The sequence below is a fragment of the Schistocerca cancellata genome, chromosome 9, assembly GCF_023864275.1.
Source record: "Schistocerca cancellata isolate TAMUIC-IGC-003103 chromosome 9, iqSchCanc2.1, whole genome shotgun sequence".
Classification (NCBI taxonomy): Eukaryota; Metazoa; Arthropoda; class Insecta; order Orthoptera; family Acrididae; genus Schistocerca; species Schistocerca cancellata.
Window position 1 is genome coordinate 496,590,531 of NC_064634.1, and position 19,502 is coordinate 496,610,032.

Consider the following 19,502-nt stretch of genomic DNA (forward strand, 5'->3'; position numbering starts at 1 on the left):
AACATGGAAATTAAGCGTTTCCGGACACATGTCCACATAACATCTTTTCTTTATTTGTGTGTGAGGAATGTTTCCTGAAAGTTTGGCCGTACCTTTTTGTAACACCCTGTATAGTGGTATTTGTGCGGCTGCATGATTTCTGACTCATCGGTGACCAAAATGCAAGCTGTGTACTGCGCGTCTTCAGCGTTCTGTCTTAGAATCGATAGGCAGAACTAGAATGTGGCATGGTGGTCTTGTGGTCTGAGATGTTGCGTACAGGAAAGTAAGGAAATAGTAAAGTTATAGGAATTTGCGGTGCTTATCACAACGCAATGTTGAAATCCCACGCATAGCAGAATCCGCGGCGTCGTCGACTATGGAGAGAGGCGCAAGAAGAGTGACCACCGCAGAGATGCTGCACAGCAAAGCGGTATCGCGGAGTGTTGCCAGTGAGGTGCTAGGAGGAAGTCGTGTCTACCGTAGTTCTCAGGCGCCGCCGCCGGGCCTCTGCCTTGAAATAGCGTCACCGGAGCCAGGAGGGCAGTTCTGTTCCAGGTCGGGTCCTGCCCACTTCCAGGAAGTTCCTGATGGAGTAACGTTGTTGCTCTGCACAGTCGGCATGACAGCCAGTGTAAACCTTCCGTGATTGAAGAGACTTCCGTCCCCTGTGAACCGTGGCTGCGCGCCAACGCTATCGCAACTGTGTCAACAAGTGTCTAAGAACTTCTGTTTTCTAGTGACTGTACTGAACTCACAGCACGGCCATTCCAAACTTGTATCAATTTGCTACTCAGTAATCGTGGCTCGTTTGGAGTGTCCTGAACCGGAATTCCAACTGTGCAGTTTCTTAGCTACAGTCGAGGGCTGGCGAGCAAAGGTAAATTCTGTTACAATTAATAGAGTACTATTTATTTAGAGTATTCTAATTAACTGTTTTATTACTAGCCACCTCAGTGTCCAAGAAAGCGGGCATAACGGCCATGTGTGTCTCGGTTGGAATAACAAAACTTCTTTTCATTGGTTGCTTTGTTCACACGTCACTAACGTTATTCTGATAACAGCATAAAGTAATATGTAGTGAATAAATGATGTACGGTGAACCTGTTAAGTGCTATGTCTGACAATAATATTACCGTTGGATGACTAGGCACAAAGACAAACATGACCAGTAAGTAAGACGTGAACGACAAAACAGGCAACCAGCGTCACTAAATGCTGTTTGCCCATGACTTTAGCAAAGTGGCCCGGACCTCAGCAAGTACCTCGTTCCACATGCACACCGGTGAGCCTAAACACCGTGACCACCGTCCACTGCGACAGCAGTAGCAGCCTGGTGACCTTGCGGGGACGTGACGCGGTAAGGAAAAAAGACTTCAGCGCCAAGAAGGAGTTATGCGACGTAAATGAAAGTTTGTAGGCGTGTTTCTGCATCTGAAAGAAGTCCATTCGAATTTCATGCCTGCTGCTTAAGAGTGACGCCAGCACCGCCACTATGAGGGTGAAGATCAAATGTTGGAACACGTGAGGCAATACTGACCTTACGACTTATCTTAGAAAATAGATTAAGGAAAGGCAAACCTACGTTTCTAGCATTTGTAGACTTAGAGAAAGCCTTTGACAATGTTGACTGGAATACTCTCTTTCAAATTCTAAAGGTGGCAGGGGTAAAATACAGGGAGCGAAAGGCTATTTACAATTTGTACAGAAACCAGATGGCAGTTACAAGAGTCGAGGGACATGAAAGAGAAACCGTGGTTGGGAAGGGAGTGAGACAGGGTTGTAGCCTCTCCCCGATGTTATTCAATCTGTACATTGAGCAAGCAGTAAAGGAAACAAAAGAAAAATTTAGAGTAGGTATTAAAATCCATGGAGAAGAAATAAAAACTTTGAGGTTCGCCGATGACATTGTAATTCTGTCAGAGACAGCAAAGGACTTGGAAGAGCAGTTGAACGGAATGGACAGTTTCTTGAAAGGAAGATATAAGATGAACATGAACAAAAGCAAAACGAGGGCAATGGAATGTAGTCGAGTTAAGTCGGGTGATGCTGAGGGAATTAGATTAGGAAATGAGACACTTAAAGTAGTAAAGGAGTTTTGCTATTTGGGGAGCATAATAACTAAAGACGGTCGAAGTACAGAGGATATAAAATGTAGACTGGCAGTGGCAAGGAAAGCGTTTCTGGAGAAGAGAAATTTGTTAACATCGAGCATTGATTCAAGTGTCAGGAAGTCGTTTCTGAAAGTATTTGTATGGAGTGTAGCCATGTATGGAAGTGAAATGTGGACGATAAATAGTTTGGACAAGAAGAGAATAGAAGCTTTCGAAATGTGGTATTACAGAAGAATGCTGAACATTAGATGGGTAGATCACATAACTAATGAGGAGGTATTGAATAGAATTGGGGAGAAGAGGAGTTTGTGGCACAACTTGACAAGAAGAAGGGACCGGTCGGTAGGACATGTTCTGAGGGATCGGGGGATTTAGCATTGGATGGCAGCGTGGAGGGTAAAAATCGTAGTGCGAGACCAAGAGATGAATACACTAAGTAGATTCAGAAGGATGTAGGTTGCAGTAAGTCCTGGGAGATGAAGAAGCTTGCGCAGGATAGAGTAGCATGGAGAGCTGCGTCAAACCAGTCTCAGGACTGAAGACCACAACAACAACAACCTTTGACCTTTTACGTGGCGAGTTGATATTAGTCAAGAATGCCTTTGAGGCAAGAAAGACGCCATTATCAACACATCGTCGAGTTTGAACGACGTCTTGTAATAGGGCTGCGACGAACTAGATGTTCGTTCCGCGGTACTGCAGAAAGATTTGGCAGGATTCTAACTATTGTACATAATTGGTGGCAGCGGTAGTCACGAGTGTTGTGTCCTCCCTGCTCGTCAAATATGGGGTGCCAGGAAAACTACTTTCTCGGATCGCTAGACAACATTTCAAGCAAATCGTATTAATGAAGTTTATTAAGAAAGGAAATGATTGCAATACCTCACTTTGTGAAATACAGATGTGTCGCAGGCAAAGGTCGACAGACAAAACAAGAAATATCTTCAGTATATACAATTTGTAATACAAGAGAAATAATTCAGTTCCTTAGTCGCTGCTATACAATTGCCTATTCTTGATGCCGCTGTGGAAGTCGAACTGTCAGCGGTGTGTGGACGAGCGTTATCCTGTTGGAAAACACTCCTATACTCTGTTCAACTGGGCCGCGGCCAGTCGGGTGCAGCGCTTATGTTCTCTTCGCATGGACGCCGCTGCCGTCGACTTGTTGTCCTGGAGAGGGGCCGCTCCCCGTAAAATCGGCTGACGTCTTCTTAACAGCCCTCTCTGCTCCAACGTTCGGGACCGGCGTGCCGGGACTTGACTTCACGCCGGAACAACGAGCATGTACGCTCGCGAGAAGACAGAACTACGGGTGGTCACGTGGCACTATCTAGAAGGCAGACCACCGTCTTCGGCCTATGACTGCGTCTTTAGCATCAATTTGAGCAACAGCTGGCACCACGGTGACTCAGTGTTGCAAATCGGTTACTTCGAGGACGGCTCCGAGCCACTAGCTCTGAAGCGTGCATTCCACTGACCCCAACTACCGCCATTTGCGTCTTCAGTGGTGTGAAGCGAGAGCTCATTGGAGGGCGGGGTGGAGGCCTGGTGTGTTTTCTGATGAAAGCTGGTTCTGCTTCGGTGCCAGTGATCGCCGTGTGTTGGCTAGAAGCACGGCAGTCGAGGGCCTGCAACCGTCCTTAGTGCTGGACATACTGGACCTACACCTGGAGTGACAGTCTTGGGTGCGATGTCTTATGACAGCAACAGCACACTCATAGCTAACCCATGCACCCTGACTGAAAATTTGTTCGTCAGTCTGGTGATTCGGCCTCTTGTGCTGCCTGCCATTCATGAACACAATTCCAGGGGGTGTTTTCCAACAGGTTAACGCTCGTACATACACTGCTGACATAACTCAAGATGCTCCACAGTGTGTCGACATGTTGTCTTGGCCTGCTCAATCACCAAATCTGTCTCCAGTGGAGCATGTATGGGCCGTCATCGGATGACAACGCCAGCGTCATCCACATATAGCATCAATCATCCTTGACCGAGCAAGTGCAACACTAAAAATGGTTCAAATGGCTCTGAGCACTATGGGACTTAACATCTGTGGTCATCAGTCCCCTAGTACTTAGAACTACTTAAACCTAACTAACCTAAGGACATCACACACATTTATGCCCGAGGTAGGATTCGAACCTGCGACCGTAGCGGTCACGCTGTTCCAGACTGAAGCGCCTAGAACCGCACGGTCACACCGGCCGGCAAGTGCAACATTCATAGAACACAATCCCACTTTGGGTGCATAAACCTGTGATCTTGCAAATTTAATCACTAAAATATGTTACCTAGACAAACGCATTCCAGAAATTTCATTACTCTGCGTTAAATTGCGACTTTTTCCTTCATTGTATATAACTGGAGCAGAATGGAGAACCATTCTAGTGACGATACGGGCAGCAATGTGTAAATTCCCAGCCCTAAGGCTCCTAGGAACAACCATCTCCGGAACAGCACCGCTGGTGGTCTGTTCATTTGCGTCTATCGTGAAGATCCGTACGAAGCGGTTGAAGAAGAGTGAAAGCCGCGGCTAGGGAATAAGATGTTGGACGCCCACACCTCACCACTGAACGTGAAGGAGGGAGGCTTGCCCACTGTGTAAAGTGACAGCTGACGGACATGCACACGAGTTCCAGGCTCTGTTCAGCACGCCGCGGCGGACAACCACGACGTGTGCCCGTGTTGAGCCAGCGACATCGTCAAATAATATTGCCGTGGGAGAGGTATCTTCGCTATTGGACCATTGATCACTGTAAAATGCCACCTGGTTGGATAAATGACGTTGGCTGTCGCACAGAAAATACACAATTCCCAGCCACTTTGAAAAAATTCTCAGTTTCGCACGGTATAGTATCAGACTCACGCAACTAGGGTACCGAAATTCCTTTACGGGTGGGGGGAGGGACAGGGGGGGGGAGAGAGAATGGGGGGGCGGGTAGACGACTCGGACATAGCACAGGCGTATCCATAATAACATGCCGACCCCACGTGGTCACGCTATAAGGCCAGGACAGCAGGACAGAGGTGTATCTGGAACGGACTTATTTTCTAGTTTTCAACTCATTTAACTTCCTAATGAAAAAGAATCACTTTTTTTTTTTTAACGCTCTGTACAAATGATAGTGCACGTTTCCAATTAAAATACTGGGTATCTGTTCAATTGTTTTTGCGCATTAACTTAAACTAATGAGGCAGTCTGTTGTCAGATCGCTTGCGAAAATTTCCTCTCGCAGGCAGGTGTCACGAGATTGTAGAAAACGCATAGCGGTGTCATTTTGATGCGAGACAAAGTTATAAAATGACATGGAGATGTCTGATGTACCATAAGAATTAACCGAGGAATGACAAGGCAGTTATCGTAACACTATTGATTACGTGATCCTCTCCTCCGACCGCCGTGTGTGGCAGCCGCGCGGTCTGAGGCATCTCGCCACGGCTCCCGCGGCTACCCCGTCGGAGCTTCGAGCCCTTTCTCGGGCTTGGGTCTTGTAACTGCGACAAGGACGGTCGCGGGGTGGCAATGACGGAAAGCGTGGTGGGACCCGCGGAGAGGCCCGCGAACAACAACACAACGGGGGAGGACGGACACGACCAACGGAGGGAAGAAGCGGTTCTAGGAGCTTCAGTCTGGAACCGCGCGACCGCTACAGTCGCAGGCTCGAATCCTGCCCCGGGCATGGATGTGTGTGATGTCGTTAGGCTAGTTAGGTTTAAGTAGTTCTAAGTCTAGGGGACTGATGACCTCAGATGTTAAGTCCCACAGTGCTCAGAGCCATTTGAACCATTTGAAGGGAAGAACGAATACAACACGATCGAACAACGGAGTCACAAGAAAACAAACACGTCCACACGTACACCGAACAAGAAAGAAAGCTGTCTAGCGCGAAGCCAGGTGTAAACCGACGTACGTGTGGTTAGACTCGCTGCCTGAGCGCGAGGCAGGCGCTTAAGGGGCTCCGGAACGGCCTATACTTGCAATGTTAAAATAACGCTTATAAATTACATCTTTCCTCACAAAGTATTTGAGGTAGCAAGTTGAACTTTTTACAGATTATTTATTGGAATATGGGCTACAACTTAACACAGGGATTTTACAAAATTTTGGTTCAGTTATTAAAGATGATTTTTTTCAATTGTAATGAAAATTCACAACATTTTTTTGCAATTTTTTATTTATATAATCAAAAATATACAGTTTTTAGGAAAAAGGCTGTGTTAAATTATGCAGAAGGTACTGTGTAACATTTACTGAAAGTTTGAAACAAATATGTTTGGAAGGTCCTTAGAAAACATGTAATTAGTATGAGAAAATAAAAGTTTTGGGAATCGAGCGACAAAGATTGGATTAACTTTTTAGTGCATTCCAGGTCCATAGGATGGATTATCTTCATCCTCTGCAAACTCCTCCTCCAGCTTCCTCTTGTTCCTCCTCCTGTTTACTCTTGCTTGTATTTCTAGACTCTTTACAGCCCAGTCTGCAGCCCGAAGGCGTTCCTTGTCTAAAGCAAGCATCGCTCGTACCATGTTAGAATGTTATTATTTACAGTAATAACACATACCTTTGGCTTTCCAACATTTCTCCTTTTCTTAAAAGCCTTCAGAGGATTTCTAATAACTTTACTTTTACTCATTATTATACTTCAACAAAACAGATACTCAAGAAACAGAATTAATTACGAATATTTTCGAGATAACGACAGAGTAAATAAACATGAAACAATCGACAATCACACCAGCGATATATATTGAACCATCACAGGTTAGCCACAACACATACTTTATGTCACATCACTAAAATGTACCTGATGAACACGGACGTTAATAATAACACCATTTGACAGCAGTTTAACAGCGCCACAGTGGCTCACGCCCATGTAGAACACATTTCAAAAAAAAATTAAAAATAGTTGTAGTCTTCGGAATTGAATAAATTATATATCTGTTAAAAGGTAATAGTCTGCAGATTCAGAAAACGCAAAAAAGTAAAAATTGAACTTTTCATGATTTTGAGCCTTTCCGGAGCCCCTTAAGTACGCTATCGGGGGCGCCGCTATTGGCCGCTGCAACCACGTGTTCCACTGTCGCGCCCTCACACTAAAAGCGGACCAGGAGGCGCACGCCGCCACAGCTTATGACGCGATGGTGCGGAGACCTCTAGGGGTCTTCGACGTCCATGACGTGGTGCGCGGTACCGGACCCCTCCCCCCCTGAACTTGGGCCTAGGGGCGGAAACGCCATGGCCGGTGCCGAGGTGGGCGGCAGTGGGGAGAGGAACTGGGCGTATCAACCGCTAGCGGCGGGGAGAAAGCGACTCCCGAACTATCCAGGACAGCCGATCCAGAGTCCAGGGCGGGGGAGGGAGCCGCCGATCCACCCGGAGATGGAGAGGGCCGGCGGCAGGCCCGCGGGCTACCGGGGGCTGGGACGGTGACTCGAGGACCTCGTCCGTACCCGAAGGAGGTAGGGAAAGAGGCGGCGGCGCCTGGGCAGCACGAGGTCGGAGCTGATTATGATGGCGGCGCTCCAACACTTTCGACGTCTGCACCGACGTCACACGCCACCCATGGGCCGCGACGGCCGTGGCGGGCGTCCAACCCGCCTTGCACCCGTACTCGCGGGCCCACACGGCTGTTCCAGGGGCTTACCGTTGCGAGGGCCGGGAGTGGGGGCGGGAAGAGGACGGCAGCAGCAAATGGTGCAGGGTCCGTGGCTGTCGCCCATGAAGGAGCTATGACGGACCGCATCCGTCAATTGGAGTAGTAGTGCGATAGGTGCTCAAAAACAGAGTGAGGACCGACGTTGCGACCGCCTTAGTCAACTGGTGTTTAAAAGTGTGGACAAGCCTCTCCACTGCGCCATTCGACGAAGGGTGGAAAGGGGGGCTACGGATATGTTTGATACCGCTGGCCTGACAGAAGTTGTGGAAGGAGGATGTCGTGAATTGGGGACCATTATCAGAGACCAATGTGTGGCGCAGGCCCTCAAAGGCGAGAATCTGGGCCAGGGCCGTCAGTGTAGCCTCTGTGGTGGTGGATGGCATTCAGACAACATATGGGTATTTGGAGTAGGCATCAACGATGAGAAACCACACAGATCCCAAAAATGGGCCCGCAAAATCGACATGGATGCGATCTCAGGACCAGTGAGTCACAGGCCAGGGTGCAAACGACTGAGGAGGGGCTTGCTTGGTGACTCGCGCAGACAGTACATCCACGGACAACGCGACCATTATCGCCATCGATGCTGGACCAATACACATGGCCACTTGGTGGGCATCCGTCTCCGTGACCAACACAAGGACATAATCGACCACAGAGAACCTGTGGGACAGGTGGCGCCAGGGGCTCAAATCAGACTGCATCCCACGAGTAACATAGGGCAGCCACCCGTGGACCACATACTTGAGAACCTGCCACAACACAGGGTCGCAGCGGGTAGCCGCAGAAACATCAGCAGCATATGAGGAAGACTGTCCAGTGTATCCTGGTGGGCGGAATCAATGTAATGTGAAAGCAGAGGACCTCCTGCTGGTCAAAGGCAAGATTGGGGCCTGCTGGGAGATGTGACAAAGCGTCCGCATTAGCATGGTGGGGCGTGGGCTTATACCGGATGGTGTAAGCGTAATTACGTAAAAACAATGCCCAGCGCTGGAGACGTTGAGCCGTTTGCTCGGGAAGGTGAGAGTGGGGTCCAAAAAGCGTAACCAAGGGTTTATGGTCCGTAAGGAGAGTGAACTTTGCCCCAAAGAGATAGGTGTGAAATTTCTGGACAGCGAACACGATCGCCAGGGCTCCTTTTGAATCTGGGAGTAGTTGTGCTGGGGTCAACGTTTCAGAGGCATAAACGATGGGCTGTTAGGAGCCATCGGCATTCCGGTGCTCGAGGGCGGCCCCAATGCCGTATGCTGATGCATCAGCTGCCACAACCAAGGGTGGGTCCGGAGAGAAGGGAGTAAGGCAAGGGGCAGACTTCAGCATCGCCTTTAAACGGAGAAAAGCCTGGTCACAGGCAGGAGTCCAAACAAAGGGTACCCCTTTGCGACGTAAGTGATTGAGGGGTTGAGCAATGGAGGCAGCCTGGAGCAAGAACTTTAAGTAATAAGCAACCTTGCCCAAAATCACCTGCAGTTCAGACTAGGAAGCGCCGCAATGGCCGCGACATTACGACTCGAAGGGTGAATGCCATCTTTGATAAGCCAGTGACCCAAGTATTCCACTTCTGGTTGAAAAAACAACACTTGTCCAGCTGACATCAGAGACCAGCAGACTGCAGAGCGTGAAATAAGGCGCTGAGGTTTTGCAAATGTTCCTGGCGGGAACGCCCAGTGACTAAGATGTCATCCAGATAATTCACAAATGCAGGGATAGGCCATGTAAGCTGCTCCAGAAATCGCTGGAAAATAGCCGGCGCCGAAGAGACACCAGAGGGAAGGCGCTTGTACTTATACAATCCGAAAGGTCTATTGATAACCATGATGTTCTGAGATGCGGCATTCAAGGGCAACTGGTGGTATGCCTCTGCCAGGTCGATCTTGGAAAAATACTCTCCCCCGGCAAGCTTGGCACGAAGGTCTTCCTGTCGGGGAATGGGGTAAGTGTCAACGAGTGACTGAGCATTGACTGTAGTGCCGAAGTCCCCACACAGCCGAAGGGATCCATTGGGTTTCTGTACGACCACCAGTGGTGTCGCCCATGCACTAAGTTACAGGTTCCAGCACGCCTGCGGCCTGGAGCCGATCAGGTTCCTACTTGACCACCGGCCGTAAGGCCACCAGAAGGGGCCGGGCCCAGAAAAAGCGAGGCTGCGCATCGGCCATAGGGTGATGTGTGCCTGAAAGGCGGAAGCACATCCCATATCCGGTGGAAACAACGACGCAAAAGCGGAGCACAGATCGTCCAAGCCCTGAACGGGAACAGCTGGGAAATGACCTTAACTTCGTCGGAAACTGAAAAGCCAAACAGTTGAAACACATCCAGGCCAAAAATATACGAAGCCGACGGATGGTCGACGACAAAGGGGTAAAGAGCCGCGGAACACGCTTGTATGCCGCCTGGACGACGAAATGCCCACGAAGGGGAATGGAACCGTTTCCGTAGGTGACCAAACGGCGATAGGGAGGCGACAACACAGGAGAGCACAGCCGAGTATACGTCGCCATTTTAATCAGGGAGACTGTGGCCCCTGTGTCTACCTGAAAACTGACATCCTCTGTGAAAATGTGGAGCGTGAGGAAAAGCTTCCGCACTGACGGGTCATCCTGTGGGACGACTGATTGCAGAGAATGGACGGTATCTTGAGGCCCAGGAGGGGCAGGACTGGAGCGAGTCGAGCGACTACGACAAACCGATCGGATGTGGCCCTCCTTGTGACACAGGTTGCACGTTTTCCAGCGGTGGGGACAATCAGCCCGCGAATGGGCAGTAAAGCACTGTGGGCAACATGGAAGTGGGCCGCGCGACCAGTGACGAGGGGCGACCGAAGGCGCCAACGCCATAGAGACATCGGAACACGAGGTGTCCCGATGGCGTGGGCCCCTGTCGGCCGGGCCACGTCGACGTCGCGAGGGCGGAACCCGCCGTGACGCCGCCATCACCCGCCAGGTGGCGCCATAATGTGGCGCCATAAGACGCTCGTTAGCTGCTTGAGCAATTTCAAAGGAGTGGGCAATGTGGTGAATCTAGTTTAAACGCCGCAGTACGGACCTCAGGGTCGGGAGCCAGCTGAACCACCACACCCCGGATCAGGGAGTCCGCATACGAAGCCTTAAACTGCTGTATGGTGCACGTAAAATCGCATCGACGGCTGAGACCCTGCAAGTCCGTGAGCCAGGAACGATACGATTGACCAGGCTGTTTATAGTACTGTTGGAACTCCAGCCGAGAAGTGACTACATGGTAGCATTGGGAATAATAGCTTGTCAGCAAAAGGCAGATCTCCTGGAAAGACAGAGCCACAGGATTGGACAACGGTGCCAACTTGGGGAGAATAAAGAATGTGTCCGGAGAGGCCCATGACAAAAACAACGACTGCTGCCAGGAGTCGTCCGTGACTTGAAAAGCCGTGAAATGTTGTTTCGGCCGATGTAAGTAGGTTTCCCAGTCCTCTTTAGCGTCAGTAAAGGGTGGAAACGTCGGCGGAAGCGGGAAAGCATCGGACACCCGAGGACTCTGAAGCTGGTCCGGTAACGCGTCCCAGACATCGACTTTGTTAGCAACTGCAGCGACTTTTGTAAGGTCTAACTGGAGCTGCTGCTGCTGCATGAGCTGCTGCTGTTGCTCCAGCAGACAGACCAACTTTGCCTCCATACCAACAACGACCGCCGTTTACCTCGTCGCCAAAATGTTGTAACTGCGACCAGGATGGTCGCGGGGTAGAAATTATGGAAAGTGCGGCAGGACCCGCGGATAGGCCCACAAACAACAACAGAACGGGAGAGGACAGACACGACCAACGAAGGGAAGAACGAATACAACACGATTGAACAATGGAGTCACAAGGAAACAATCACATCCACTCGTACACAGCACAAGGAAGAAAGCTGTCTAGCGCGAAGCGAGGTGTAAAACGATGCACACGAGATTAGACACGCTGGGTGAGCTTTTTTTTTTTTGTTTTTTCTTTATTGTGATTTCATTCCCCTGCCCCATATGGGCAGGGGAGGGCTGTCAGCGGCACAATCCGCCGCTCTTCAGCCGAGTGACATGACAACTAAAACAAGAATAAAGTGGTACATATATAAGGTGATAAGAAAGGGGAACATAAAACAGACTAAGGGGAGAAAATGGAGGTAAAAATACACTGACATGGAGATGTTCGTGGGGGGCAATGAAAAAAGTCACAGAAAGTTAAATAACAGAGTTAGCGATTTTTAAAACACGAAGAAGACCCTGAATGCACATGCACAGGTAAAAAGTCGGCCACAGTATTAAAAATACTCCAGAACAACACACTTAAAACCCACTTGGAGCACACACAATGAAGAACAAAACTGCCAGGTGGGACCTGCCAAGGGAAAGGTCAGAGATGATGGAAAAGGAGGGGAGCTGGCTGAACCCGAGGCAGGCGCTTAAGTACGCTATAGGGGGCGCCGCTATTGGCCGCTGGAACCACGTGTTCCACTGTGGCGCCCTCACACTAAAAGCGGGCCAGGAGGCGCGCGCCGCCCCAGCTTACGGCGCGGTGGTGCAGAGACCTCTAGGGGTCTTCGACGTCCATTACGTCTGGCGGGGATTCAAATTCCGCGGCACGCGGTACCAGAGGTGTATTTGTTGTCTTTAGCATAAGATAGTTTGTTAGATTAAATAGTGTGTAAGCCGAGGGACCGATGATCTCAAAAGTTTTCTCCTCTGAGTGGTGTATAGTCCCGTCAAAAATTAGTAGAGGGTACCTTATTATCGAAAGCTCTTATAAATTTACAAGGACACTTCAAAATAACCAAAAAATGAGATATTTACACTGGTTTTTTAGCGCCTTAGAGGCCCAATGAGTTGGCCTGATGATACATCACTGGAATGTTAGTCAGACTGGATAACTTAACATTTCAGTCTAACTATTCATATCTGAGTTTCCTCTAAATCAATACAAGTGAATACCACGCAATTGGGGAGGTCCTTTAACAAACACCACAGTCGATTTTTTTCCCCTATCCTTGTTGTGTACCACTTTGTACACAATGATAAGGAGAGGTGGGCTACAGAATAGTGTGACAACTGTCGTCATAGGAAGCAGATATGATAAACAAACAAGATAACACAGCAAATAAAAGATTTTTCTGACTTGTATTTCATGAAACATACACTCCTGGAAATGGAAAAAAGAACACATTGACACCGGTGTGTCAGACCCACCATACTTGCTCCGAACACTGCGAGAGGGCTGTACAAGCAATGATCACACGCACGGCACAGCGGACACACCAGGAACCGCGGTGTTGGCCGTCGAATGGCGCTAGCTGCGCAGCATTTGTGCACCGCCGCCGTCAGTGTCAGCCAGTTTGCCGTGGCATACGGAGCTCCATCGCAGTCTTTAACACTGGTAGCATGCCGCGACAGCGTGGACGTGAACCGTATGTGCAGTTGACGGACTTTGAGCGAGGGCGTATAGTGGGCATGCGGGAGGCCGGGTGGACGTACCGCCGAATTGCTCAACACGTGGGGCGTGAGGTCTCCACAGTACATCGATGTTGTCGCCAGTGGTCGGCGGAAGGTGCACGTGCCCGTCGACCTGGGACCGGACCGCAGCGACGCACGGATGCACGCCAAGACCGTAGGATCCTACGCAGTGCCGTAGGGGACCGCACCGCCACTTCCCAGCAAATTAGGGACACTGTTGCTCCTGGGGTATCGGCGAGGACCGTTCGCAACCGTCTCCATGAAGCTGGGCTACGGTCCCGCACACCGTTAGGCCGTCTTCCGCTCACGCCCCAACATCGTGCAGCCCGCCTCCAGTGGTGTTGCGACAGGCGTGAATGGAGGGACGAATGGAGACGTCTCGTCTTCAGCGATGAGAGTCGCTTCTGCCTCGGTGCCAATGATGGTCGTATGCGTGTTTGGCGCCGTGCAGGTGAGCGCCACAATCAGGACTGCATACGACCGAGGCACACAGGGCCAACACCCGGCATCACGGTGTGGGGAGCGATCTCCTACACTGGCCGTACACCACTGGTGATCGTCGAGGGGACACTGAATAGTGCACGGTACATCCAAACCGTCATCGAACCCATCGTTCTACCATTCCTAGACCGGCAAGGGAACTTGCTGTTCCAACAGGACAATGCACGTCCGCATGTATCCCGTGCCACCCAACGTGCTCTAGAAGGTGTAAGTCAACTACCCTGGCCAGCAAGATCTCCGGATCTGTCCCCTACTGAGCATGTTTGGGACTGGATGAAGCGTCGTCTCACGCGATCTGCACGTCCAGCACGAACGCTGGTCCAACTGAGGCGCCAGGTGGAAATGGCATGGCAAGCCGTTCCGCAGGACTACATCCAGCATCTCTACGATCGTCTCCATGGGAGAATAGCAGCCTGCATTGCTGCGAAAGGTGGATATACACTGTACTAGTGCCGACATTGTGCATGCTCTGTTGCCTGTGTCTATGTGCCTGTGGTTCTGTCAGTGTGATCATGTGATGTATCTGACCCCAGGAATGTGTCAATAAAGTTTCCCCTTCCTGGGACAATGAATTCACGGTGTTCTTATTTCAATTTCCAGGAGTGTATAAAGACTCATTACAAGAATTAGCACTAGCTCATACGATGGCAACCGGGACGAGGCTCGCTGTCCTGTGCATGAACGGCAGTGTCACAGTGAAGAGGCTCCGAGTGTGAGTGGAGCCGTCCTGTATTGCAACGGCGGAGGGTGTTCGCAGTCCAGAGCCACCGGAGGTGTGGCTCAGCAGGCGCGCACCACTGGGTCCGCCAGATCCCGCGCAACTGCTGTCAGCGTCAGATGGAAATCTGCACTTCTGTCGCCAGCCTAAAGACGCCAGTGGCGTGGTACCACTGCGTGATACCACAATGCTTCTGCAGCAGAGCATGTGTTCTGTCTCTGATCAATTAGACGTCGACAGAATACCAACCTGTGATGCTCCGTAGATAGCAGATTCCCCTTCTGAGAATTAGGAAGGTGCCGAACGCCAGATTCACTTGGTCTTGTGGCAAAGAGGCCAACATAAATTTTACCTCAAAAGCTGTCGATCAAATACACATTTCAGCATGGTGGTCATACGTTTCGGTGATAGTAGTCGATGCTGAAGAAGCTGCTCGTTATAAATATTTCTGCATACAAGCTCTATTATTAGGTACTTAATCTATAGCAACACGTTTCCCTAGCCTTACACACTACTTTAACTTATACTAAGGACAAATTAATCCTAGACAAAAGGCAGTTTAAAATCAATCGAGGTTAAAACAGAAAAACAAAATTGGTTGGCCATGTAGTCGTCGTCTTACTTTCAAAATGGGAACACTAGATTCTCTGCTCCTCTTGTCCTTGTTGTTGCACATCCACCAAAGTGATCCTTCCATACGGCAGTGCACGTAGGTCACATTAGCTGCCTCTCCGTGCACCACTAGCTCGTAAACAAGTGCGCGGCTCACAGACGGCACTCAAGTGGTCTTTAAAATTCTAAGTTATGCAGCAAATGAAGTGCGACTGAGAATTTAAAGTTCAATGTTTATGATTTCGAGCATCATTCCAAAACATGTCAAATGTTTCTGTAATCTAAACACATTAAGAAAAGTTTTGCATCACCTCAGTTCCGAGAGTTCAGGAGCCTGTACAGAAAATTGGAATAGAGATCAACATAAACATCACTTCTGCCCTTTTCATTGCTCATGTAAACCACACATGGCATGTTGTACTACCATACAGCGAGGAGAACTTCAGAGGCGGTGGCCCATATTACTGTACACACAGGTTCCTCTAATACCCAGTACCCCGTCCTATTGCATTGATGCATGCCTGTATTCGTCGTGGCAGACTATCCACAAGTTCATCAAGGGACTGTTGGTCCACATTGTCCCACTCCTCAATGACGATTCGGTGAAGATCCCTCAGAGTGGCTGGTGGGCCACGTCGTCCATGAACAGCCCTTTTCAATTCTTCTCAGGCATGTACGATATCGTTCCTGCCTGAAGAACATACTGACCACTCTAGTCGAGCGATGTCGTTATCCTGAAGGAAGTAGTTCACAATCTGTGCACGATTAGGACGCCAATTGTTGTCCATGAAGACGAATGTCTCGCCAGTATGCTGCCGATGTGGTTGCACTATCGGTCGGAGGATGGCATTCACTATCGTACAGTCGTTACGGCGCTTTCCATGACCACCAGCGGCGAACGTCGGCCCCACATAATGCCACCCCACAACAGCAGGGAACCTCCATCTTGCTGCACTCGCTGGACAGTGTGTCTAAGGCGTTCAGCCTGACCAGGTTGCCTCCAAACAGGTCTCCGACGATTGTCTGGTTGAAGACTATGCGACACTCATCGGTGGAGAGAACGTGATGGCATTCCTGAACGGTCCATTTGGCATGTTGTTGGGCCCATCTGCACCGCACTGCATGGTGTTGTGTTTGCAAAATTGGACCTCGTCATGGACGTTGGGAGCGAAGTTGCGCATCATGCAACCTACTGTGCACAGTTTGAGTCGTAACACGACGTCCTGTGGCTGCACGAAAAGCGTTATTCAACATGGTAGCGTTGCTGTCAGGGTTCCTCCGAGCCATAATCCCTAGGTAGCGATCATCCACTGCAGTAGTAGACCATGGGCGGCCAGAGCGAGGCAGTTCCTGTCTCTCTGTATCTCCTGCAAATCCGAACAACATCGCTTTGGTTCATTCCGAGATGCGTGGACACTTCCATTGTTGAGAGCGCTTCCTGGCACAAAGTAACAATGCGGACGCGATTGAACCGCGGTATTGACGTCTAGGCATGGTTGAACTACAGACAACACTAGCCGTGTACCTCCTTCCTGGTGGAATTATTGGAACTGATCGGCTGTCGGGCCCCCTCCGTCTCATAGGCGCTCCTCGTGCGTGGTTGTTTACATCTTTGAGCGGGTTTAGTGAGATCTCTGAACAGTCAAAGGGACTCGGTCTGTGATAGAATATCCACAGCCAACATCTATCTTCAGGAGTTATGGGAGCCGGGGTGATTCAAAACGTTTTTTGATGTGTGTATTTTATTTCTTACTTTCAAACAATTTCACAAAACATTTGACCATTGTTTTTCAAAATTCTTCTGAATTTGGCTTTTACTGTATACTTCTGGACTGCGTAATTCTCGAGATACAACTTTCTTGAATGCTGCTACGCGACAACGATGTTATTGCTCTTGGCTTTCCGTGGCCGTTACTGGAAACATGAGGGGATATTACTGTAAACAAGTGCAGTGGTGTCTGAGGAATGGGAATGCTTTCAGAACAGTTGCACATATACCATAAAGTAGTTGTTCAGCGTGTCTTCGTGAAACATGACAATAAAAACTCATGCTATGCTGACCAACGCAACCTCACTGCCAAGTGCGATAATATCGCGGTCGACTAATGTATTGGTAGATAAATATCCTCTATAGGTTATACAACTGAAATAAAACAATTTTGAGGCTGAAATTCCTATAATAAGCAGGAGTTAACATTGTGTAGAGGCGGAGAGAAACGACCAGTGCAGCAAAGTATTTTCCACACGCAAGAGTACAGGTTCTATAAATTGTTACCTTGTAGTGAGATAACGCTGAAAGGGGAAATTTAGGAACTATGCTGATCAACGCAACCTCACTGCCAAGTGCGAGAATATCGCGGTCGACTAATGTATTGGTAGATAAATATCCTCTATAGGTTATACAACTGAAATAAAATAATTTTGAGGCTGAAATTCCTATAATAAGCAGGAGTTAACATTGTGCGGAGGCGGAGAGAAACGACCAGTGCAGCAAAGTATTTTCCACACGCAAGAGTACAGGTTCTATACATTGTTACCATGTAGGGAGATAACGCTGAAAGGGGAAATTTAGGAGCTTAATCATCGACGTGTCCTGCAGTAGGTACGACACTATATGCGTCATTCCTTTCGTATAAATTACCATACGAATGTTTACGGACTCCAGCAGAGGCAGGTCGGGAACAGGTTCACTAGAAACTGCCGCATTGTGTAACAGCCGACGATGAAAAGGTGCGCGATTGCCAGGCAGTGACAGGGGGAACACGTGAGGCGTCGAGACCGGCCACACGTGACCGGAGCCACATTTTCGCTCGGGCGCGCTTCCTTTGCTGCAGGGTCAAGGGGGCCTGGAACTGGAAACCTGGAGCCTCCAGCTGGAGGCATGCCAAGCGGTCCGCTCGGGACGTCAGGAAGCTGGCCGGGTGGCGGACAGCTTGCTGACCGTGGAGGTGTCCACCAGCCAGTGACAGGACCGGCCGCTAACTGAGCAGTGCGCGCTTCAGCGGTTTAGGCTACGCCGGTAAGCGTCCCACCGCCGGTTCTTCAAGGGTCTCCGGAAAGGCTCAAAATCATGAAAAGTTTAATTTTTACTTTTTTGCGTTTTCTGAATCTGCAGATTATTACCTTTTAATAGGTATATAATTTATTCAATTCCGAAGACTACAACTATTTTTAAATTTTTTTTTAACTGTGTTCTACATGGGCGTGACCCACTGTGGCGCTGTTAAACTGCTGTCAAATGGTGTTATTATTAACGTCCGTGTTCATCAGGTACATTTTAGTGATGTGAGATAAAGTATGTGTTGTGGCTAACCTATTTTCAGAGACTTAGCAGCACCTGAACTGTTGAAAAAGTGTATTCACGGAAAAACTCAAAACCCCAATGAAAGTGTAAATAGTGTTATATGGTCGAGAATCCCCAAGACTGTATTTGTTGGAATAGAAACACTTCACTTTGGTGTGTATGATGCTGTTGCGACTTTCAATGATGGCAACATTGTAAGGTGCAAGGTATTTAGAAATATGGGAATGAAGATAGGTTCTAACACGGTACGAGCGAGGCTTGTTTGAGACAAGGAACGCCTTCGGGCTGCAGACAGGGCTGTAAAGAGTCTAAAAATACAAGCAAGAGTAAACAGGAGGAGGAACAAGAGGAAGCTGGAGGAGGAGTTTGCAGAGGATGAAGATAATCCATCCTATGGACCTGGAATGCACTAAAAAGTTAATTCAATCTTTGTCGCTCGATTCCCAAAACTTTTATTTTCTCATACTAATTACATGTTTTCTAAGGATCTTCCAAACATATTTGTTTCAAACTTTCAGTAAATGTTACACAGTACCTTCTGCATAATTTAACACAGCCTTTTTCCAAAAAACTGTATATTTTTGAATATATAAATAAAAAATTGCAAAAAAATGTTGTGAATTTTCATTACAATTGAAAAAAAAAATCATCTTTAATAACTGAACTAAAATTTTGTAAAATCCCTGTGTTAAGTTGTAGCCTATATTCCAATAAATAATCTGTAAAGAGTTCAACTTCCTACCTCAAATACTTTGTGAGGAAAGATGTAATTTATAAGCGTTATTTTAACATTGCAAGTATAGGGCGTTCCGGAGCCCCTTAAGGGGAAATGTACGTAGAATTTGTGAAAAATGTTCAAAAATGTTTTTGCCGACAGACAGTTCTGTACCATGTTAGAAATATTGTCTCCAGTTTCCAGAGTTTAATTCGTGCTACAAATGATGTTCAAGCCACCTTATTTCAACCAATCCACTGTGCCACGAGCACTTTTCTACACGGCTCTGTCTTTATTTGCGATATTTTATTATTTCCTGCCATTAGGAAAGATATCTGTAAACTACAGAGGTCTGTGAGCTCATTTACGATCCGATTATTAAAGAAATCCACACATTCTGAAACACAAAACCCGAACGAAAGCTTTAGTAACTTCATATAGA